Raw genomic sequence first — 27,524 nt, 5'->3', positions numbered from 1 at the left:
GTTTGAATTTTCTGTCTTCACCAAATTTTATCATAAAAACTTTAGTTTTACGCTCGTATATTCACGGTAACACGTGTGGTGCTCTATTATATTATGTACTTATTTGAATCCATATCAAACGAATAATAAATCGTACCGTAACATTTGAAGAAACACGCGAATAAGTGCAAGCATTGGAACATTTTCTCATGGTCATCCCGAAACATTGAACTCGATTGTGCCCCTCGTTATTTGATTAATATAACCATGTCGACAACCGAAATTTCGGAAAAATCTTAACGACGATGCGCGTGGTCGCGGTAGATATATACATGAATAACACAATAAATAAACGCTGCCATTTTCGATCGCCAAAATTGTGTAACCACAATATTTATATATAATATATAGACACCAATATGTGCGTACGGTCATGGTAATTTACACGGTGAATTATTTATGGCAGCTGTGCCCTACCCGATTAAGTATTTAGGACCGGTTCGCTCCTCCGTGTGTCTATTGTATACTTATTATTATATAGGTACACGTTATATTATTATACTCCCGCCGGATAAATGAGTCATTGCTGTAGCTGTTGCTCCGAAGTTTTGCATGCTAGACGCGGACAGGCGATAAAATTATGCTTCCATCGCGGCGCAACGTCTCGAAAACTATACAAACGTATTATGGTGATACTACAACTACACACTTCACAGTATATGTACAAGTGTATATCAGGTATGTATGCAATGTACATTCCCTCTGATCACGACCTGTATTATTCAATTGGCCGGTTATACGGTACATACTATCGTTTATACAAATAAAGTGACGTACCCGGTACCTAGCAAGTTTTGAAGGTTAGGAGTAGAGAAATAAATCCTAAAATAACAAAAATCTATAACAAAAAAAAAATTTGTTCAGGTAAAATTAGGTATTAATATTCATTCTATTTTTTAAATTATAGTAAAATGTTAACAAATACAATTAGAACTAAATAGAAATTACTAATAAATAATTGTATAAGACAGTAAGAGATCCCATACTATATTAATTACATAGGCTCTCAAATATCTAGCGCAATTAAGCATTATTTAATGCATATTTTCAATATACATATTATAATATATCCGGGCTCTATAATAATATTATTTTTTATTATTTCTTATGTAGCTTTGTAGAGGGGAGAATTCCGAAACTACCTTATTGCCTAGTGAATATATACCAGCGCACCTTTCTTGGCACATTCGTATCAAATCGTATCATGTCAACGAGAACGGTCTGTGCCGAAAAGTCACACACTCTCAGAAACGTGTGTCATGTATGGTATCGCGAAAAAATAACCACAGAAAAAATAACCCAATATAAGATTTTGTAAGATTTTAAATGATAATAATTGTCTAATATTCAAAACTAAAATTTATATTCTAATAAATACGTGTATGTGGATATTTTATAAAATATTTTAATTTTTAAGTGAATTATGAGCATTTTAAAATATTTGATATTTTTCATACTCATAACTCACCTAAAAATTAAAATATAGTAAAAAACTAACGAAAAAATACAGATTATGTTCTTACCTAAAAGTTTGATAACAGGTAAATTCACTCTAATATCAATATAGGTATTAATATTTATTTTTTTTTATGCATTGTAATTGACATTTATTAATATTATTAATATTATATACGTTTTTTATTTATATATTATTTACCTTAAATGAAAAAATTGACTATTTGTTTAAAATTATTATATTATTTATTTATATATTATTGTCTTATTGATATTTCAAACTAATTTACTAAGTAGCATGGGAAGTCCATATTTTAACAATATAAGTATAAATATAGGACTTATAGATATAGTGTGCTTTTAGTTTTGATATTAGAGTGAATTGACTTATTATCAAACTTTTAGGTAAGAACACAATCTGTGTTTTCTCATTGGATTTTTACGATATTTTAATTTTTAGGTGAGTTATGATATGAAAAATATTAATTATTTGAAAATGCTCATAATTCACTTAAAAATTAAAATATTACATTTACACGTATTTATTAGAATATGAATATACATAATAGTTTTGAATATTATACAATTATTATCATTTAAAATCTTACAAAATCTCATATGGGGTTATTTTTTCTAGGGTTATTTATTAGGCAAATCGTCATGTATATACCTATATTATTTTGTATCTATATACGTAAATTATTATATTATATTAGTATGCAATTTATATAATAGGTAGCTACAATGAACAGTGTATTTAGGACATAAAAATTTTTCTTAAAAATTTCAGAAATAAAAACGAATTACAACAAAACTATCTGCTTATCATATTATATATATATTATATATAGATTATTCGGTGTAATTAAAACGAAATTGTATTTGTACATATATATAATATCGCAGTACGCATCACACGGCCACGCACAAGTACTTTTTCAAATTATTTTTTATCTTTTAATGTACTGGCCGTGTACAATGTACATGTATAATACGTAAACTATAGGTGTACATTACATTTTATAATATATGATAATTGATAAGAGTTTAACTAGTTTAAATATAGATGAAATATACGGGCGTTGAATATTTATGTTTTGTAATAATATGGTGGGGTCGGTAGTTTAAATTTGATTACGAATGCTCGGTACTGAAGGAGTAAGTTTTGAACATAGAAACTTGCCATCATCAAATAGATGTGATGCCAAAACAATATACGAACAAAAAAATAATACTAGTTTCGATAATTTAAAAATTTACTACGAATTTCAGCGAAAACCCGTAGAACTAATTTTACTTATTTTCAAGATTATAGGGTATGACTGTATGAGACTTCTAAAAATTAGTTAGAATATACTAATACGAGGTGTGGCAATTAAATAATGAGAATTTTTAATTTTAAAATATGTATTTAGTATTTACAATGATTTATTCACCCATGCCTTCACAGTACTCTTCTCCGAGTCTAATACACTTGATCCAAAGTTTTTCCCAATTCTGGAAGCACTCCTGGAAGCCTCCAGAAGTTAAACTCTTCAACACCGCCGTTACAGCACATTGAATATCCTGCAAATTCTCATAGCGATGTCCTTTCATTGGTTCCTTTGTTCAGTGAACCCAGATCAGGGCTGTACGGGGGGTGGGGGAGCGTTGTTATGTTCCTACTGGTCAAAAACTGTTGAAGTTTTAACGATGTGTGCAGGCGCATTGTCATGGTGAAGGACCCCATTTTACCATTTAACCATTTTTGGCTAATTCAGGCCTCACACGAGACATTCTATGACACAATCGCTTAAGAACGTTCATTAGACATCATTCGGATTTTGAGACGTCGATCTGTCCGCACCAACACACTTAAACGTTCGACATTTTGCCCAGTGTGCACGATTTTAGGGCCACCTGACCTTGCATCATCTTGCGTTGATTCTCGACCTGATGCGAAACGTGATCCTCATTCATACACACATGGTTATCATAAGCAATCATTACCGAACACACGTTGCAATTTACGAAAAATTTCGTCCGGTTTTTCACCAGAAATTTGATGACGATTCGTTGCCCCGTTTTTCACGTCACGCATTTTTGTACGTCACGACACTACACTACTAACTTTCAAAAATCGTAGAGCACAAAATATAACACCGATCACTATCAAACTTGTCAAACTTGTGTATAATCTCGTGAACTTTAATTCAACAAATTTTCAAGGTATCAGGGGGTTAATACTATAGAAGCTAGGCACAAATTCTCGTTATTTAATTGCCACACCTCGTATATACCTATCTTTTAAAACAATAATACATTTCACTATTTTACTGTTGTTTGGAGGTAAAAAAAATTGTCCTGTTTAAAAATTTGACCGCCCCATTTTAAAACTGAAATGGTGCCCTAGCTCAGTGGACTATATATGTATTTATATAATTTAAGGAAAACAATTTGTGTCATTTACAGCGTGCAGCGTGCTCGAAGTGATTTGTATTATTATATTCCGATATTCGCATTAACGAAAGTTAATTCTGAATCCTAGTATTTTACACATAAATACATAGTGGTAGATTACAATACTATAAATTTATAATGATATCGTGTAATCGCACACTATACAACGCGCACGTATGGCTGCACATCATTATCTGTAATAACCTTATAAAACATAATAATTGATAAAAATATACATATTAGGAGGCCTGCGTGTAAGACCTGCGAGCTGCGGTTTATTTGTATAATTTAAATATATATATTTTTTACACATATGTGTATTGGTTAATAGAACAATATTATTTCAACGTACAGATATCACTCACCACATCTATTCTCTATTTTATTACAATACAAATATCGATTTAAAACGATTGTAATATCACGAACAAAAAAAAAAAGAAAGACAAAATCAGTTGCTTAAAGACAATATTTTAACAGTCACACAATAAATAATCTATATCCGAGCAGATATAAACAATATAATAGGTGTATAAAAACTGTGACGGCTTTATGCACCGTGATTTAATGCATATTTAATATTGATATTATGTATACCTTTGTTATTAGTTAGCAAAAAACCTTGACAACGCGGAAGATCTCCCGGGGATTAGTGAGTAATTCAGAGGATACACCTAGCATATCATTTTTATAGCCCTAATAGGATAGTGTACACATAACGTAAATAATACACGTCTACGCCTGATCTTTTCATGGTGTGACCAGGTGAGTACAATTACAGTTTATATCCAACTGTTTGTTCATATTATACAATAGAAGATTGATATAGCATTGGATTTCAATAAGTTTTAAAGTTTTACCAAAACAACATATCGTGTACACACAAAGATAATAAAAAGATATTAGGCCATTTTAAGATGTTATATGCACACAAAAAGGTTTTTTATATTATGCCTTCCCAGAATGTTAGATACACAATAATTTTTTATAAGCTGAAAGGGAAAACTGTGCTTAGGTTTAAAAAATCTATGTTCGCTGACCAGTGACCGGCTGATATGTATTATTTTTCAGATAACCGCCCCTAAACGTGGATATTTAGTTATAAAATTGACGATTATTAGGTAATTTTTCGAATCCATACATATACTCGTATAATATCATACCTAATTATAGTAAGTGTAACTGACATTTTTAAAAGGTATCTTTATTAACATTTAAAATAGCTCCTAAGTCTAGCATATTGTAAAGTATACGAATCTGTTCTTTAAGATCCTCATTTATCTTTAGATTAGATGATATAGTAGTTGGTCTTATAATTTGGCCACCTATTTGTTACATTTGTCAAACAACAATTATTATGTGATTATGACATTATACGATTTTACGAATGTGATTTTTTCCTGTTTATCTATTCAAAAATTAATCTATATTTTAATTTAATCTAATTATTGTCGACCCATATTTTTCTTTTTGTTCATTATTACCATTATCCTGACCAGTCTTTTTAAATATATTATTAAAATGTCACATAGTGTAATTAAATAGATATTACATATTAAGGTGCATGGTGTGGCTAGTGTTAGGCTAAAGTCGCTAAATAGTGCTGCAGAAAATCATAGTTGGAATTGCTAGCTCTCGGATGGGTGACCACCCGGGTTCCTAACGACAAAGCCATATTGGTTAGATTTAGGATTTAAATTCTTAATATTTATCAAAATAATAAGAGAAAACAAATAAAGAATTAGAGAAAAACGGGAATTCTTAAGCAAACCTCATTTTTATCAAAATTCCTATTTTGTATATTTATTAATTAATGATTTATTTAAATGAAAAATACTTATATTATTTAAAAAATAAAAGGATTTAGTTTGTTAAATACGAAATTCGTATTACGAATATTTTAAATATTTATACAACCAACCAATCAACATTTATCACAATACAGACTAAAATCCAAACACTAAGTACCAAACACAAAGAATGTATTAATAAATAAGGTATAGGTATGTACTTAGTCTGATTACATTATTATATTGTAATGCCTATTGTATGTTTTAAAAAAATTATTTAACACGTCATCTTTTCAAACAATATCTAGTTTTAAGGAATAAAGGAATATAAGATTATGGATCACAAATATCACAATACATGTACAAGTCATTTTATATTTATATGCTGTGTTTGGATTCATTTATGCTTTATATTTTTTCTATAAATCAACAACGGAGTTGACTTTCTTAAATCCAAAAATTACAATACATCATTATTAATAAATAATACTTATAAGCTACATTTTTTTTTAGTATATGAATTTTTCACTTTGAGGGGGTTATACTAATAAGCTATACATTCTATATTAAAAAAAGTATTTTACAGCTTTTAATCTCTCACAAATCACATAGAACTATTATCAAACAAATATTTACAGTTCTATCAATATTATTAATGTCATAATATTTAAGTCTTTTATTTAAGTAATAAGTTAAAAGAACTTAATTGAAAGTATTACTACGCTGTATTACATATTTCTATTCAATATAAGCTATTTTCAATGTACCCTAAACTTGGTAGAATTACAAAAACTTGAACAAAGATAAATTCGTAAGTAACATAATGAGATTCCCAAAATGATTTGACATTCTAGACTTCAATAATAATTAAAGAGATCAAAACTAAAAAAATGTAAAATATAATATAAAGTACTTACAGGCTACAGCTATTGTCTCAATGCTTTTAAATTTTAATTCTCAACAATTTCCTCGTTTTATATTAGGATTATTTGTAATAGTCAACAACTAATTATTTATTTTAGTATTTCGAATATCGGATAATGCGTAAACCTGCGACTGTTTATATTATCTTATAGTTATTAAATTTATATTAATATGCAATATACGCGCTGCCCGGTGTAGGTATTACAGTCCGGCTTTCCTCGTGAAACACATGGTTTACATAGTGACTCAATCATGTTAAGGAACTACTAATGGGGTCATTCACAATACGTATATTATTATAACATCCCAGTACAGTTATAACCGACAACCTTGCTCAATGCCACGAAACGTGGGTAATACGGTATGAATATAAATGTATAATGTTAATATGCTTCGTCTTCTCCTCAAAAAATGCAAAAATATTATGATTTATTTATTTTTTTATATATCACGATTATTATTATTATATTATAATATGTTTTTTGTTATGGTGAATGTGTGGATTCATGTATGTGTATAACAACATTTGCATGTATATATATTTGAACGTGTATGCGTGTACACTGAAATAGTATAATATATGAACATACGCAAGTGCTATTCGTCTCCACACACGGACGCACACTTTCTCACGGATTTCCTTAATTTTCTTCGTGCTCCATTGTTCATAAGTCGGTGACGGTGGCGGAGACTAGGTCACACGCGTTATAAAAAAAAAACGAAAAAAAAGATCTGACGACAAACACAAAGAATATTATATAGTATACATACATATTATATATAATATACGAAGGAAAAAATAACCACGTATTGTTTCCACGTTATTTTTTTCGGTTATAACTGTAATTACGAGAATCGTTATAGTTTTGTACGACCTCGGTGACGCGGCTTGGCTGCGAAGGGAAAAAACAGCAACAAGTATATCAAGTAATCGGGTCAAGGGTTTGAATTTTTTGCGAAACTACAGGTCGAAGGACCTGCATAAAACGTGCATTTGAGAAAGAAACGATTTTCACGTACTCTGCGTTCGTGCATAATGACTGGTCACTATATGCAGCACAAGTCATCTGTAGATCCTGTATAATGTTAACCACGATTACAAAATTTATAATATGGACAACATAATAATTATGTTATATTGATAAGTTAACTGTCTAAATTATTATTATTGTTAATATTTTGGGATAGTAATAGAAAACTTCTAGTCAATTAGGTACTTAATTAAATCTATTGATAAAAATTTAATTAAGTATGTTTAGATGTTTAATTTTTTTGAGATCAAAAACAAATACAATTATATTGGATTAAAATCTTGTTTTATACCGATTTTATTTTATAACTTGAAACGATATTTACTTAGGTATAATTGTGAATAAAATATTCAACATTTTAAGAAAATACTCAAAGCAATGTAAAAAGAATGTAAGTTTTTACTAATCTTAGTATACCTATCAGTCCTACCATACAATATAAAAAAAAAATGTTTAAATACAACTTATAAACACATTAAACAAAGAGTATCGCTGTCATACAGGTAACAAAAAATAGATTTAGCACCCTTTGTTTCAACGTATACCTAACGTTATACTACGGATTTCTAATGTATTTGACCTCGACATGTTTTTAATTCATAAGCCTCGCCAAAAGGTTAATGTTTAACGGATGTTTATAATATTTTTTCCATTAGCTCTGTCATCTTATTGCGATTAAAATCTAGAAAACGTACAACAATCAATCAAACCGAGCGGCTTAAAATTTAAATACCTATAATAATGTTATACACCATACTTATTTTTTTACAATGACTCTACAACACAAACTGCTTGCGCGCGTGTAAATTATCGTTCACTAACGCCGTATTATGGTTCCGTAAAATAATATTATGTTTTGACAATAATTTAAAAAAATAGTCATTCGACAATTTATTTTATACAGAATGTAATTCATAGGTATTTAATTAAACAAACGCTTACTTTATGCTAAAATATAAAAAATAATGTCATATATATATATAATATAAATAGTATATACAATATACATATATTTCTATAAATAATAAAATATTCATTTAAAAAAATATATACGTCAATACCTTTATTTTTACTTCAGAAAATTCTTAATTTTATATGCTTATAAAATTGAAAATTAAAGAGGGTGTCATATCTCCCTTCTCATTACTTTGTTTTTAAAAACTGGTACACGACATTTATGTAATTATTTAACGCTCTACTATAAAATATTTTATAGACATAATAAAAAAAAACCCCGAATCCCCTATTCTAAGTTCTAACTGTACATAACTAAGATAATATTACTTCATAATTAACACTATTACATAAATGTGCATATTATTACTCATAAGTATATTGTATTGTGGCACAAAAATACGCCATTTTATTTTATCGCGGAGTAACTACGCATACACCAGAAATGTCGTACCTATAATGTATAACCATATAAATTTTTTATGAATATTTAAATATTACATAATTATTTGTTTCCATGTGTGCATACATTTATATACATATGTATTTATATTATACATTTATAGTATTTATAGTTTATACATATTATATCACAATAGTTGTATAGACAGGTGCTTATGATGCTTGTAGTGCATATAAGCATTTGTTAAGGGGGTAATAGATAAAAGTATGTAAACATATTATCATCTCCCCCATAAATATAACCAAATTACGCCACTGCTCCTAGATATATACTTTACAATTTACAGTATTTACTACCGATGTTGTTATAGTTAATAAGTTATAACCATAACTCATAGGAAGAAATCCATGTATAAGTCAAGTGATTCTTACTTTTTAAGCATTTATGAAAATTTTACATCCGTAAACAAATGCAAAATGGGACTAATTATAATGATTTTAAACTGAAAAAATATTTTATTAATTTAAGTTCATTAAACTCAATGAAGAAGTAGGTTCAATATTAAATCTATATGGATTCGCATTTTAAATTATTTAGTAGTATATTATTTAAGTTATAATCATCAAAATATCAGCCAATTAATAATTATGTATATTTTTCTTATATATTATTAGTAAAAAAATTTTCCTTACTCCTAAATTCCTATAATAGACTATTAAACCAGAACGTTTTAATAAAATATGTGAATTGTTTATTTTATTTTTATATATACAACGTTCATTAAATATTTAAATCTTCACTAAGGGTCATATGATTACCAGTATTTAATATTATACACGTTAAAAATTATAATTATAGATATAAACATATTATGTTTACAGATCTTATTATCAATGATTTGATAGAATTATCAAAGTAGAGGTTTCAAAAGACTTTATGTGTACCTACCACTAGATAGCGTTGACAATACCAACAATTAATATTGGGTAAACAAAATCAACGGCGTGCATCATGCTGCTCATGGAACCTTAACGCAACAACGCATATAACACTTTCGCAGTCATGCATATGTACAATGTACATATCCAAGTATAAGTATAAAAATGAATAACCATCAGAAATACTAACACATTACATATTTTATTATTATAACATCAATTAAATTCGGTTATACGTTGATTTTTACAATATAATTATTATTAAATTAATAATTTATTATGTATCATTATTATTTGTTTATGAGCCGTTTACTGTTGAAACTGCAGTTCACGTTATGAACTATGAAGAAATGAAGAACGCGAATAAATCTTATTACGTATATATCTAGCCTAGTGTATCGTGGATCTGATTATAACAATGTAGATAACTCATATAACCACATATAAGTATATAACATAGATATATCATAAAAAATATATACATAAAATATAAACAAGTTTCAGTTGGGTAATGTTTACTAAACATACTAGGACGTGATACGTGGTATGGTCGTTCGAGTAAAAATGTATTTCAGAATATTATAATGTTTATATTTGTGTAGGCAAATAACTATGAAGTATAAAGTACCTAAACATTAAGTTTTAGTAGTTTTACCTAGGCACCTAGCCAATAATGCTTAAAGGTAAGAAATTAGTACAATACCTATAAAATAATAAATGCAACTATGTAACTATATATACAATAAAAGATGAATGTTATACCCGAAATTGGACCTATCCAGTTCACCTGAATACCTGATACCTGTAATAATAACTATGCAGCCGCGTAGGTAATTATTGAAATGTGTAGTTGTATAGATGTCTATTCAGATAAGGTTGAATAGACTGGAGAGTTTAGCTACATACCTACTAAATATTTGTATGATAATAATTTACAAAATCGTTGCTTTTTTTTTAGAAGAGGGAGGGCTAGAGAAACTTTTATACAGCACCTACATTAATTTTCGAATGCAATTAAATATAAATTCATACAAATTCCATAGGTAGGAACTAAGTATTTAAAAAAATAAATGTAAACTAATCCAAGTAGTCGGCGCTATAAGTAAAGGTATATATAATATTAAAAAAAAATTAGCAAATAAAAAGTTGTGCAGTTGGTAACGCAAAACATAAAAAAGTTCATCTAATTGAAATAAATTGAAAAGGTGAAAACCTAAAATATTTAGAGTGGTTCAACATTGTCCTACAATATACTTAAATTCGCTAACATAAAGTTATATAATTTCGGTAACTTACCAACAAATTTGTTAATTATATTTCATATCTTTTATATGGCCGTGCAACTAATTTGTAAGGGTGACGTTTTTTCGGCATGGTACGCGTACATATAGAAGATATAGCGATGAGTGACGAGTAAGTTTTCTTTAAACCGCCTCGTGAACAATGAACAATATCGCGATTACTGCACGCGAATTACGATAATCGATAGTTGAATAATTTATACCATGGTCCAGAATAACCATTAATATTAGTAGTTAGGTAAACGATTTGCATTTTAAGGTGGATTTCCACTGGACCGTTCGCGTGTACGTACACGTTTATTGTACCTACACACTCGTAACATACGTACGGTTGTACATACAGGCCCTTCTTGAAAAATACTCGGATGAGCACGGTTAATGATAATATTTTTAAATTTATGATTGCTGCTATCGCCCAAATTAGACTGTTCGGACGGAAATAGTTGAAATAAATTCAACTTCATGGTATCGTGGTTATACGTGTGGTAAGAACGTATAAACTCTCTGGTATACCAAAAGTTCACCATGTATACCAACCAATCATAGAAAAGTATTTTTATGCACGTACACGTATGTAGTGGAAACCCGCCTTTACCCGCGAGTATATACCTATAACGGGCTATATTTTTGGTTGGTCAATTTTGAAGAAAACAGTGCCTGCCAACCGTTTTTTCTGCGACCAGTTACCACCATTTGCCATTTGATTCTCGACTAGTCTCAGTTAACGCGTTACTGTGTTGTGCGACAACATTTCAGAGAAATGATTCCTGTATGTTATATACTTATATATATTAACGAACCTCTTTAATTCCAGTCCAACGATACACTTCTCATTTTTCTAGAGGATTTCCCGAGAATGATGCCGCAAGATAAAACATACTTCTACTTCAATCAGTCACCAATCGACCAGTATTATCATCAGTGTAAATTATTCACAAGATCCTCGTATTAGGAACTAATCATTAGGTAATTAACATATATTGTAGTTACACTTTACATAACATACATTATAATGTAACATAGTTATTAAAAAAGTTTGAAATATGTATTTAAAATAATTTAAGTTGAAAATTTCAAAGCGAAATCTACTAAAAGATGTCACCAGTTTAGATACTAAGTAACAACTAAGATGACAACTACCTACACAATCGTACGCGTACCAGTTTATAAACTCATATCTTCATAAATCATAATAATAATTATATTCAATAATAATGTTACATGTTTTGGGAATTTCCGAGAATACAGTTTATTTTTACATTATACAATATTTCTAAAACATCTAAAAATGTTTTTTTTTATCTATTAATGGCGGGTTGCATAAAAAATGGATTAATTTAATGGTTCAATAAAATGTAATGTTGTAATGAACCAATCATGAGCCATTAAATCATGTTTAATAGTCCATATTAAATGTTTATTAAATGTTTAGTGATTGACCATGTTAACCGGTACTAACGTTATATCTTGTATGTATTGATGTTAAAAGTTTGTACGGATATTAAATCCAATAGGGATAAATTTGAGTAAACACTTTTAGTAAAATAGTTAAGTGACATATAAATTGTAAACTAAATCATATCAGTATTATTAGATAATTATTATTTATAAGAGATTTGGTGGCGTAGGTGCAACCGCAGGTCCGTTCGTTTAGGGAGCCCAAAATACGTAATAATATAATGTTTTTCTTTAAACAATTTATAGTAAATAATTAATTTTTTTTTAATTAATCAAAATTATTATACAATTTTAAATTAATAAAACATGCAATAATATTTTTTAAATATGTATAACATTTTATAGTAAGATGAATAAGATATAGAATAGGACGTCGATAATTTTGCTCTTGGACCCAAATTTTGAAGTTACACCAACACCGCTGATAAAACCCATAACTTTTCTACGTAAATAATTGATCCAAACAAGTTAAAAATTGTCTATAGTTAGAATTTTATCCAAATTATTCATGTGTTCTTTGCCCATTAGATACTATACTAAAAGTACTTACATAATATTTGATTTTGATATAACATATAATATATTATATATATATATTGTGTGTATGTAGTGTGTACATATTCATACATTCTAATTTCAGCCACCTATCCCCCTTATCGATTTAAAAGTCGCCCTTATGTTTTATAACAATAATACTATAAATTATAATCAATTTTATAGTTTATAAAATATAAATTAATTAAATTTGACATACATTTATATCGATGTAATACATGTATACCAGTAATCTGTAATATATTGACTAAAGGTATCCTAGCCAAGTTTACTAGAAAAAAAACCGAAAATTGATAGGTACCTAGTTGATTAAAAAAAAAAACTCATAAATGTATTGAATGTTAGTATAATGTATTTTCTTAGAGAGGTAAAATTGTCAAATGTCAATATACATCAGTACACACTGATAATTTGAAAAGCACACTTTTTGCTCAAGAATGTAACGTCTTTTTAGGCATTAATTGATACGCCATACATATAAATATAATGAAAATCTTACGATTGTACGAATTAATAATGATTATATTAATATAATATATTAAAACAACACAACGCTACAGTGTGCACTTGCCACTTGCAGATTGTATGAGTTGAAGAAATTTTGATTTTTGAGCATATTCGTTTATATAATAAATTTAGATAACAGTATCTTCACTTTTGATCGATAAACACGTATAGCACGCCACTTGTATAAGAACCGTCAAATTGTATTACATTGACAAAAAGCAGGATTTGTATATTTTATTAAAGAATATACCGCGCTAAGTTTCATCAAAAGATTATAATAAGAGTTCTTAACATTTTTAGCATTATATAGACCTCTTTACAATATAAAGTATAGCCTTTAACTTTAATTATAATTTAATATTTTAATGCTAATTTAAAAAATATTATAAGTAGTAACTACACAACACTTGTTAGGTAGTTGTCATGAAATTAAATACACTAAAACAACAATAAAAATTATGACAAAATCTTCTATGTGGACCACCGATAAAATACCGTCCCTAGGGTTAGAGGATGTCATACCACTTACGCTCATATGTATCGTTTCAACTTACATTTGTAAGTAATTTTCAATGTTGCATCCAGTACCTACTAAACATTTTATTAATAAATTATTTAAACTTTAATCTCGCCCATCGTGAGATGGGCTTTTTCGATAATATAATACTTGTTAAAGCTTTTAATGTAAAAAGTATGTACCGGTTTAAATCAAGATCGATTCGTGCATGGTCTAAGATAATAAGTATATATCACAGCACTCATTCCGGACGACAAATTTTAAATTTGCACAAGTACATTTGTTTGTTTCCATATTATAAATTATTAAAATATTATAAACCCACATAAATTCTATCTTATATAGTTCATATCCATTTGAAATTTAGATATTTGCCCTTTGTTAAGTTTTTGTACCACCGGATAGCCGATAGGTGCTTTCGGGTTGGACTGTTGGGGGCTGGGAGACATGTTATAAACGAACTTGTACAGTAGTATTATTATAATATACCTGGAAAGTGATAGTTCGGGTATGGGACGACGTATACTTTCGTCGTATACGTATACGCTTCGTTCAGCCAAGGGACTCTCGATGAGCTTTACTCACGAACGAAATATCCTATGTCTGCGGCTATACAGTATAATACGATGGCCACTGCGCCAAAACGATCTCGATTCAACGCTACTGCGATGGAAAACGTTACGTATTATACAAAACACAGAACGGTGTACTCCACCTCTGTATATAATGCCTGTTACATGTAACAATAAAACGGTATATGATAACACGTAATGCGTGTTTGTCGACCGGAAACACTATTTAAGTACACAGGCACACGAAACTACTATTAAAATATGTTATTAATCAAAAAACGTTCTCGGTTCGCGGACTTTCGTCATCTGCACACGTGACTCGCCCCAGTGACCGCCGGCGACCGCGGTTAGACGTATACTACCGACCGAACGCGCCACGCGCACACTTTGTCCAGCCCTGTTGGCGACCGTGGCGGTGGTGCTGCGAACGCCGGTGGTGCAGGAGGAGAGACCTTGAACCGACCGGTTCGACCGTTGTACAATATTATTATATACAGATAGAACGGTGCACGGCACGCATTACGCGTTGTATTGTACAACGTTGCTATGTACAATGGGAATCGATCCACCGTCGCGTTCACTCGGTCGGCGGCGGTGCGCGTTGGTCGTCCACCGAACCCGTTCGTTGTCGTCCGACACAAACGTGTAGGTATACCTCGTCGGTGTACGATTGTTGGGCGGCGGCGGTTGTGGTAGTGGTGAGTGTCGGTGGCTGTGGTGAGGAGGGGGTCACGCTGTGCGGATGCGTAACGTACATCGGTGGACCTGCAGAATCGGTTCCGATGACATTCTGTAGTATTAGGTAGAGGTATATTATATAATATTATGCTAGTCGATCCTTAACAATAAAACTCAAACCCGTGTTTATACGGGGTTACTTGCAAGATTTTTTTTTGTACTATGCTTGAAGAATGTCTTGTGGACATACGCAGACATCCGATTATCGAATATGAACCCCTTTTTTCTGTTGATAGTTATTTAGCATATTATTTTTCAGACAATGTTGAATTCAAACGAATAATGTTTTGAGTTATTTGACTTTGTGAACCAATGATAAATTGGTCCACGAAAATGTTTGGAAAATACCGAGACTATGGTGATTTAAACATTTTAATAATTAATATGAATCTAACATTATTAACATTATTTATAATTTACATAAGAATAGCCCAAGTATAAAATAAATATTAAATCCAATATTGCATCTGTTTTATATTTTTGTATAATTCTTAACATAAATATTTTAATAATTGAGAGACAATAATATTTTTAAATACATTTTTCACTAAATAATTTACAGTAAAATAAAAGGGTTCTTATTATAAAAATAGAAGTTTCACAACAGGATACTTCTTAAGTAGTACAAAATATTTTAAATTTTATCTTTAAGTATATTTATAATTTCAAAAATTAGTATTTGCATAAATGTATTACTAAAGGAATTAATAAGGATGAACATGATTGACGAATCCCCTGTAGTGCATAGCTGTTGTTAATCGTTATATCTTATGTATATATTTGTATAGGTGTATCGTGTATCAGTTTATATACATATCAAACAAATTGTATTTAGATTAGGTAAGCGTTTTTCGAGATAATTACGATACATGATGCATACCACCAATATTTACAATCATTGTTTATCTATAAGTTATAAAAATCACCGTTTAAAGAAATCTAATAAACTGTACATGGGTATAAAAAAAATACAACATTATGTTTATGATCGAAATATTATTGTCAAGTAAAAAAAAAAATGAACGATACCAACAAACATACAATTTTAATTTTTATGGACCTTTACCATAAAATAGGTATTGTATTTTACGTAATTTTATTTTCGCATTAAAATGTATATTATTACTTCCCGAGCATACATTACGACAAATGAAGTCTTTTTTATTTTTTATATTATAAACTACACGGTTATATAAAATAATATAAGTATAAGCGTCCTCTCGAACGATCGAACGAATATTGCAGTCGTGCGACAGTACAAGATTATATACTCATAATTATTAGCAAATATTATTGTAAATACCATTATGGAGTTGCAAACAGACTTCAGCACAATGCATGTAATTGAATTAACTGTAGTTGCGACGTACAGATATTAATATATTATAATATCATCTAATAAATAAACAATTTATCTATAATAACTAACTATTGTAAACATAATATACATAATATAGTATATAGACCATAGATGACGTATTTAGCTATAATATCAGATGCGTTATTTTTATATTTTGTCTGTACAATGTAGATAGGTACTAGAACTAGACTATATTAGATACATCGACGGAATTAATATATTCCTTGTATATTTGATTCGTATACGTTTTCGTGACTATAAACATATATATAATATAAAATTAGATGATATGGTCATTTTGTGCCGGAAGAGTTCATTATCCTTTAGCGTTGGATTTGTAAGAAGAATACTGGTCACGATATAATTATTGTCATTGTATAGTATACCTTTATACTTTATAGTATATACATATAATATCATATATTTATATATTTGAGACAATCATTATGCACATATGATAAATTACAACAAATACTTTCAACGCATACATTAACTGACATTTTTTATACTAGCAGCTATTTATATTGGAAACGGGACATTTAGTCATCTGTATATAGGTGATTGGTGTTGTGGTGTACTTGAGCAGGTGGAATTTTCATTATATAGCTGAAACACCAGATAACTTCGATCAGAAATGCAACTACAACACTTATATAGTTCCCTATAATATGTGTATATTCGTAATGTTTTTCATTGAATAATACATTAAAATATTTTACCTATTTACATAGAATAATATGTAATTAAATATAGTGCAACATTGTGCATGATCAGCTAGTTTTGTATACTTAAAAAAATTAAAAAAAGACCAAAATATTAATTTTTATATTTTTAGATTTGTATGTTTTTATATTATATTATATTTTTAGCATTGTAGATACAAATATACAAATCATAATATTGTATCCCCGTTTGTCATTTATTTTAAATGTATGTAACAGCTACCACGAAATATAATATAGTTATGAGTTATAGAATTATTTAAGTATTTTTCACATCTAAAATAAATGCATAACGGATACGTAGCTAGTACCTTTTATATAACAAATACAGGCTTCAAACTTCAAAGTGTTAATCATGAAACGGCCACAAAGATTGAAAGTCATCGCAATGTTCAATTTTAATTTACAAAATATTTAACCTTATTATCTTCTCATGAATATCGTTTATACATATATACATTGGTACATAGGCACGGAACTAGATATGAAATAAGGGGGCAGATAAAATTTTTTACTTTAAGTACTTAAAAGCAAGGCATCAAGTTTAAATTTTAATAATGAATAGAATATTCAACATTTATGCATATCAAACTCAAATAAACTCAATTAATGATAACATATTATCACAGATGTGCAAATATACATTTTGTTTACAGTGCCGAATTTCTACCTAGACAAACTAGGCAGCTGCCTAGAGAACTTTACCTTTCCATAGCTCAAGTACCAAAAAAAAAAAAAAAAATGCCCCACAAAATGTATATACATGAGAAATATTTCGTGTATAAAATATTTTTTATTTTTTTTTTAATGCTTAGATAGAAATAGGCTTATAAGAATATTATTATAAAGTAGGAAGTAACTTAAAAATTAATATTATGTTACACTATATTGTTATCGATGTATAAAATGATAATGTGTATCGGAACCGCATCTTATATATATATACACTTTTAAATGCAACAAATTAAAAGTAGTTTTTATTTATATATTTTTAAAAAGCTCTTTCTTTAGTAGCTGCCTTGGGGCCCCGAGACGAGACCCTTAAATTCGGCATTTTATGCTTATAGTTTATACGTACGTATTTTTTTTATATATCTAAAGCTTCAGCCCCCATAGCCTCCCTTATTGTATCCGTGCCTGTATAGTACATTACGCAATATGCATACACTCATAATCATCATATATTCATATTAAAATAAAGATATATTATGAGTATGTAATATCTCATCGTATCCGTATATAATAATAATAATATAATTTAATGTTTAATTTATATAAAGTGTAAAATATTATTGGATCATATTGTTTACGAATATTTTTTATTATAATTTGTGGTGAACAGCTGAATAATGAACGGTCGTTTTTTACATACATATTACATACGTTTTCCCATTCCAGCAACCACATATAATAATTATATATCATATATGTGAAGTTGAAGTATAAAATATTATATATTATTTCGTCCCAGCTAGGGCTGCTCGTGTACGTGCATACTTTATTATTGGCTGGTAATTATTTTGTTTCGCTAGTAGTTGTTACTTTGTTAGTATATATTTTACACTATAATATATACTTATAACATATAATAACCACACCTTTTGTGGTATCTACTTTTTTATTTTTTTATTTTGTTCGGTATGATGTAGAATATAGTTTTTAGCAACACGTCAAATTATATCCATAAGAAATCCGACGATTTTCTGGTCATCATTAACGTTGTCGCTGTTATTACTGAGAACACTTGTCGCCGCTGTGTGCACTGACAATATATTTTATTAACGGAGAACGTATTGAAATTCAAGTATGGGCCATGTCCAAAGTTAGCGATCATGGATGCATTTGCAGTTTGCATATCAGAATAAAATGAAACTCAAACGCACACCGCCCACTCTGGCATTCACTTTAATAAATGGATTAGTTTATTATTTTAATTTAGTTATTTAAATAACTGGAATTGAGTACCTTCTGAAAAAGTGAAAATGGTAGTTAAAACATTTCAATGTGATTTATGACTATATTTTTTAACATAATAATATTCTCTTTGAGCTGTATCTGCAGAATAATTAACACAAATTTTTTATACTCTTCTACTTATATTAGTTAGTATACTTCAAGAAAATATTTTAATCAGTTTGAAATTATACTTACCCCTCTATATTACCCTGTATGGGCTTTATGTTAAGGTGATTCATCATCTGCGTCGTTCTACTCGGACAAGCAATACCTACGCATTATCTCGTTCCGGAAGTATACAACAGAGACACTCTGTCATGCTTCCGCGATTCTCGTACATTTATATACGGCTGCAAATCTAGTAACTACGATGATATTTACTGGAACGGATCTATGCTTATCTGGACTTAACAGGCTTAATTGCTATTTCTATGATCTCGTACCTGGCAGAGGAAACACGCAATTTAAATCAAATGTAGAGAAAACTAACGGCATTTAAAAACATAAATATATACAGTATAATATATTTTAATAGTTACATACATATAATAACTGCAAATTCAAGGTCAAGTCAATCTGTTTTTCAGTCATTGATAAAAGCTACTGTAAATGTTGTTGATAAATGATCTATACTTTTTAGAAACAATCAATTTGTAAAGTAAATCACATACTATAGTAGATCAAAATGCATCTCCTTTACATACAATACCCATATAAATACTGTGTGCTTATATAGTGTATGTACAATGTCTAAATGTATAACTGCATGAATTTTCTATGTACAGTTTTAAAAGTTCCATAATTTTTTTAAGAGTGCCTGTCAAATGCAATGTATGTAAAAAGAATATAATACGAGTAGGTATTAGTGTTCTAAGAAAAGCTTTTTTCGCTTCAAATATTTTTTTAAAAATCTGCCTGCCTCGGGCTCTGACAAATCTTTCGCCGCCACTGGTAACAGATGAACAGATCTATTGTCTAATAAAATTAATTAATATGCCATTCAACAAATATATATCGGGTACATAGAATTATTGCATCTTTTTTCCAAAGAAAAAACAATAATTATTGATTACATTAACATACCTATATTATAATTTATAAGATTATATATAATAAAATCTCAGAATAAACGAAATTTTATTCATTCTGTAAATATATATTATAATATTTTAACGAAAATACTAAAATCGGTGCAACGTAATTTTAGTTTTCCCTAAATGAGGACAGCCCCGTGGTATTTTGCAAATTTGAATTTTTTTTTTAATTATACACGCGATATGAGACATGAAATTCAATAAATACAGTAATAGCCAAAAGGTAACAACTGCAATAATCAAAAGTGTATTTCTCTATAATAAAAAATAAATAATAATAAAAGCGGAACACAATTTATACAGTGAATAGGTCTTATAGTTTATAAATTTATAATGTCTTTTGTTATCATGATAAAGATAATATTGTTATAATATTACGAGTTTTGATACAATCACATCATATTAATACACCTTGTTACTGCCTACATTAGTTTTATCGTAGTGTCACTTTTAGTTTATACTGATGAGTGATGATAGCTTATCGTACGATTAAATGCAAACAATATTGTAACATTATTGTGTTATTGTGATTTGTGATGATCACGTTACGTAAACCTATGAAATCAATGATATGTTTTGTTTTGTTTTGTTTTAATTTCAATGTAAGACTATAACCGTATAGACGCAGTAATTAATGATTAATTATTAATCAGCAAACCAAGTATAGTAGGTAATTGATTATTTAAAATAATAATATGATCGATCTTATACTGGCTATACCCATCAAAGACCTTGGCGTGTCATGGTCTTTGAACTATCTTCTCTGATGATGCGTAATGTTTGCCCGGCCTAAAGTTGAATATTGTACCTAACCTTGCGTAAAATTAAGTATACATTAATAATATAATACCAGGTAATTAAATTCAACATTATCATCGTTATACATAAAGTTATGTGAAATTGTAAATTATTCAAATTCAATTGATTAGTATTTGGTTGATCATAAAATGTAATGCATAGAATATCATTATCATTATATAGCACCATAGTGGACATCATCATCATTGTTTATAGAATATTAACTATAGAAATAAATAGAATCGATTTTACTGGAGTAGCAGTTCCAATGGTAAAACATACAATATAAACAATTATAGATCTATAAAAAATGTATACAATTTTTTAAAATACTCATAACTCGTGTTTTAAAATTAAAATATAATAAAACGCTTATGAATTGCTCAAGTTTCTAGATAATGTTCTTAACTTTAAATTTTATAAGAGGTCATTTCACTCTAATTTGAGAAATTAATATGGTTATAGACGTTATGGTCATTATTGTGAGCGTAAAATTTACTATGTTGCGCGTGGGTTAGAGAGAGATGACAAATATTACGCTGGTATCCTCTTAAGTCCAAGATAATATTTTGACTCTTTGTGAGCTATTTGTAGGCATGATAAACTTTTACTCTTTACGTATATTATTATAATAATTTGTATGCATAATGATATTTTCTAAACATTTATATTAATTTAGATTAGCTAATAGCTATTGCCTATTATATCACGAACATCAGAACCTAATCACACCGTTATACGGTAAAACAACAATGCGGTTAGACTCAAAAGTTAATTACAATAATATATATATTCTAAAAATATATGCTAATGATATTATAATAACTAAATGTTATCGGGAAAATTTAAGTAAAAAAATAATTACTTGAATAGTTGAATAGCAATATCAAAAAATATATCATGAAAAATACTTGGCAATATTATAATGATTATAGTCTTCGCTCAGAATCGAATCATTTTTCGTATGCAATGATTTATCGTCGAATTAAAATTTAACATGTAGATAGGTGATTCATTATACTACTACAGTGACTTACTTCATGACAAGGTAAACTCATGCACCTACTGTACAGCAGAGCGGTTTCCAATTTTTCTCCCTTTTTTTAATTCATGAACGACCCGATTATTGGGGGGAGGAAGACAGACAATTTTCCCCTACTCAACGTTTTTTAATTATGTTTGGCCAAAAATTATCTACCATTTAAAATAATAATAGGAAGTAAAGCGTTTTTTTTTTTAAAAAATCGTTATTTATGTTTTAGAAAATTATCCGTGGATGCTCATAAATCAAATGTTTGAATGATATGTCAATCCTATTTTGCTCATATTTTCGGCATTTTCAAGCTGTGATACCCACGAAATCGTACAACTCGTGATTGAAAATACAACGGCAAAAAGTGCAAAAAGTGTGAACACACACTTGTTAGGGGTGTGTTCCGGGCATATGCCGCCCGCCCCTACCGTCGTGTGCAAGGCTCCGGAGGGATTCGAACCCTCGATCTCCTGTTTACTAGACAGGCGCTTTAACCAACTAAGCCACGGCGCCAGTTGTGGCATGCGAGCGAACTTGGCGTATTAAAAGCCGACCGTGTACATGTTAAGGTATTCATGTATACATACTTATTAATTATTATTATACTTTATCGTCGTCCAATTGAGTGTTCATCGATGTATTTTTTGCTATCTGTTCGCAGTGTTCGTACGATGACTGTGACGGCGTGACCATATTATATACGAGGTTATTTCGTAACAGTAGATTGACATATAACCAGGTAACTAATTATGATTCCCAATATTTAATATTATAACGATATATTTATCCTTTATATCCGGGATTGGTAAATTGAGTCCCAAATGACCCTAACTCGATAAATTGAGTCCCAGGGAAAAACGATTTATATGATGCATTTTAAATTTAAAAATATGCTTGCAAACATGCACTAACGTCAGAATAAGCAAAAATATGCACTATAAAATTTTTATTTGTGATTTGTGGACATTTATTGTATGCATGTATAAGATCTTGGAATAATTATTATTAATTATATAATTATTATTTTATTTTATTGAATTTTTTATTATATTTTTCACAAAATTTTTGTTTTAAACGTAAATGATTATGATTATTGTTTTATTAACACTATTATTATATTTTTTAAACAATTTTTATTTTATGTGTCAATATATTGCAACGACTGATATTTTTTTACAGCAATACGTGCGGTATCAATTTTTTGTAGGAGTTAACACTATCATTTGTAGGAGTTAACACCATCTTTTGTAGGAGTTAACACTATCTTCTGTAGGAAATTACACTACATTTGTAGGAGTTTACAATTCCCCATATAAATAGCTTAACATAAGACAAAATATTTACCTACTACCTGTTTTTTCCCGGGACTCAATTTACCGCTTTCAAAATGTACCAAACTTATCTCGGACTCAATTTACCTAGCCCCTTTATATCGAATGGATAGCGTGGAGTTTGGTTGGAAAAATAACTGCATTCACTTAAATTTGTGATGTAATGAAACTTTAAAAACGTATAGATATGTATTAATATATTATGCATAATAAAGCTATAGCTGCTATAGTTTCTATACACTATATCAGGCGCGAACGCAGGAAAAAATTTCGGTGGGGTTTTTAAAAAAAATGTACATAAATATCATACTATTCATTTGTGGGTCGGGTAATTTATTTTTTGTTCCTGATATTTTGAAGGGGGTATAAACCCCGCATCCCCCCTGCGTTCGCGCCTGCAATATATACATATTTCATAGTTAAGTTAAGTGAATACAATTATTTTCGCATCCACAATCCTGAATCCAATGTGGACTGAACAATAGCATAGTCATTGTTCACTTGTCATATCAATAGAGATGGACAATGGTATCGTCAATATGACAATATGGGAATATTGTGCATAACGTGCATCAACATATTAATCAATACATACAATTTTTATACAGGTGCGTACTACGTAGTCGTATTATAAATTATAATTATATAGGTTTCTGTTGTACTATGCGTTTACACATATAAAATTTGACTGATTTTTACATAATCTGTAAAAATTAATAAAACAGCTTTAATTAACCACTGAATATTTTGTCTATATTATAATTATCTCGTAATGCAATGTGAGAAAAATACTCGATAAAAATGTAATTATAGCAATCAGAAGATAGGTACCTGTGTCCTGCAGTATTGTATACCTTATAATTAACTAGAATATTAAATACCATAATTTTTACAGATAAAGCATTGCAATTAGTTAGTACATATTCAAAAATATACATAGCTTAAAGCTAAATAAAAATGTATATTTAGTTTGTTAGAAAATTATGAATACCACATGAATATTATAGTATACAATATTTATCTAATATACGATATTTTAATTAACACAATCATTTAAAGAATACACTCATAATTATTTATTGATAAATAAATTAAATAATAATTTTTTAATTTCTAATACGTCTCATGTGGAATGTTTATTGTATGAATATATCATATGTTATAACTTATATGTTATATTTTTATATTTATATTCTGTATAGTGTATTCGCTTGTGGCTTGTCTGTTACTGATAGTTAACAATACCAAATGGTCAATGGAGCACTAAATGAGGGTTTGTTTTTAATTTATTTATTAATAAATTCTACTGGCAACTATTACTTCTTGAATTATGAATTACGTGTCAGATAACTTGACCACAATGGTATCGGCACTAATATACAAAATCAATAACTCTTCGTATTTGATATTAGGTATTTATAATAATAATAATAATTTATTTATTTACAGTAAATTATTGTTAAAATTTCCTAAAACAGACGCTACTGACAAATAAAACTGTGTAACAGCAAACATAATAAGCTGTTACTCTGTTAGGTGATTTTTCCATTAGTTTAACACCCCATATGGGCCATAAACAAATTACATACGCTGACTGACGAAACCTAACAATTCATAATTTTTTGAACGGCACGCCATCGCCATTCTAAGATGGAATTTGATCCCACTGTTTTTAAGGAGTTTAATTAGCCAATTTTTTAAGTCATGTGTAGTTAGTAATCACTAATCATTATGTGTTTAACTGTAGTGTAAAATAAATAGCATCAGAGTGCTCCCATTAGTGCATGTACTTGAGTTACGACTATACTACAATATTTTGTAATTTTTTTCAAAAACGAAATTTTGATACCATTAAATATATTATTTTAATGTGATCTACAAGGTTAGATATTATGTACCCGAGGTTCAGCTTCAAAATCATGTCTTACTGAAATTACAATTTTTTGTGATACCACGTATCTACAACATTTATATTTAAATATCATAGACTATAATTTTTTTTTGTAATACCTTCTAAAGTAGGTACCTATAATAAAGTAAGTATATTAATAAAAAAAATGCAATATAGGTATATTAATATTATATAAAAAAATTAAATTACATAATTTTTAAACAATATTAATCACCTTTTAGCAATTCGAGAAACAGAAAGAATCCGTAGGAAAACCTTTTAAAATTTTAATTATCATTATTCATTAAGTTTAGATTCCACGTGTAAATTATATAACAATTATTAAATGATATACCAATACTGCTGACTTGTATAATAAATGATAAATTGATAATACTTCTACTGTTAACCTCGCGATAGCGGTTTTAAAATTTCAATATAGAATAGGTAGATGAAATTTTCATTTTGTTGTTAACGTGTGGTTCATCGTTAGTGGTTGATGTTTATATAGATATTGTAACAGACATTATGAAATACAAAATGCATTTATCCAATATCTTAATGAGAATAAATCAAGAAAATTAATAAATTTAAATTTAACAATAATAATCTTAGTAATAATCTTTTATAGTTACATATTAAGTAACGAAGAAATGAAATAAAAATTGCAAAAACATTAATGACCTCGACGTGATTTGAACACGCAACCTTCTGATCTGGAGTCAGACGCGCTACCGTTGCGCCACGAGGTCTCCTATAACACCGAATGTAAACTTGTTTATTTAAGCAAATTCTCCACCAGGTATTCAATAATATTAGTTATATTTTATTAAATTAATCGCCCTATAGACTATGGCCAATGATCACCAATTGACCCAGCTCACAGCTCAATAGACATATATAAATTATACAGCAAAAAATGTAAAAATCAATACTTGACCTACTGATGACAATTTTTTTCTAAAATCACAGTCACAATAGTCACTTACCTATGAGTTATGACCACCATACCGTCAATTTCAAATCGCTATAATTTCTAAAATAATAGCTTCCTAAAAACTTTGTTTTGGTGTTTGGTAAGTTTGAATTGAATTTTAAAATTTTAAAATTTCATAGTTACATATAAAACTATTAAAACTAAAAATGGGTTATAAAGAAATATACTATCTACTCATAATAGTCATAATATTTTAAAGTACTTGCTTTTCGGTTATTGTGAGTTGCGACCACCAACGATAGTCAAATAAGTAATAATATTAATAAAATAAAATTAATAATTCGCGCCAATCGGGAAATGTTGTGGTATTTTGTATAGTATTTTGACGAAAGGACCATCTATTTGAATATAACTTAACACCATATACCTAAACTCAACCAAATAACTATCGAGTTGTTCCCCTAAGTTTTTTATCTTTCCATTTAGCTGATCGCCTGATCCCCAAAATCGTTCAATATTCTCGGTGCGAGCATCTGTTGTCGGATCTACAAAATGTTATGTGTGGCTACCAGCTAACTATTAGGTGATTGAAACTAACCCACTAAACTTTTTTAATTATTTTGTCTTATAACCACGCTAACAATCAGAATTTAGAATAGATATTCGTGCACTCGTACTTATCTTATTTATTTATTTAAATTTCAACGGATCATTAAGATCCAAATATTATAATATTTTATAATTTTAGTTCAACATTAAACATACAAATAATTAATAATTC

General features: G+C 28.9%; 1 protein-coding gene, 1 long non-coding RNA gene and 2 other non-coding genes across 4 annotated transcripts in view; 1 reads left to right on the top strand and 3 right to left on the bottom strand.

The window, feature by feature from the left end:
* The window catches only part of LOC132928387 (sodium-dependent transporter bedraggled), an 81,049-nt gene extending 65,828 nt beyond the window's left edge, over positions 1-15,221 (bottom strand). The window contains exon 1 of the mRNA XM_060993011.1: positions 14,801-15,221. The gene's annotated coding sequence lies outside the window, so the exon portion shown is untranslated. The remainder of the gene's footprint in view (positions 1-14,800) is intronic.
* Positions 15,222-22,845: 7,624 nt separating this feature from the next.
* On the top strand, positions 22,846-24,506 carry LOC132928368 (uncharacterized). Its single transcript, XR_009662020.1, has 3 exons — positions 22,846-23,153; positions 23,246-23,323; positions 24,432-24,506. It is a non-coding gene; the product is annotated as an uncharacterized LOC132928368 (long non-coding RNA).
* On the bottom strand, positions 23,024-23,097 carry Trnat-agu (transfer RNA threonine (anticodon AGU)). Its single transcript has one exon. It is a non-coding gene; the product is annotated as a tRNA-Thr (tRNA).
* Positions 24,507-26,486: 1,980 nt separating the features above from the next.
* Trnaw-cca (transfer RNA tryptophan (anticodon CCA)) lies at positions 26,487-26,558 on the bottom strand. The gene has a single exon. It is a non-coding gene; the product is annotated as a tRNA-Trp (tRNA).
* Positions 26,559-27,524: the final 966 nt, after the last annotated feature.

The sequence above is a fragment of the Rhopalosiphum padi genome, chromosome 4 (genome assembly GCF_020882245.1).
Source record: "Rhopalosiphum padi isolate XX-2018 chromosome 4, ASM2088224v1, whole genome shotgun sequence".
NCBI lineage: Eukaryota > Metazoa > Arthropoda > Insecta > Hemiptera > Aphididae > Rhopalosiphum > Rhopalosiphum padi.
Note: the sequence above shows the minus strand (reverse complement) of the source record. Positions and strands in the feature narration are given on the sequence as shown.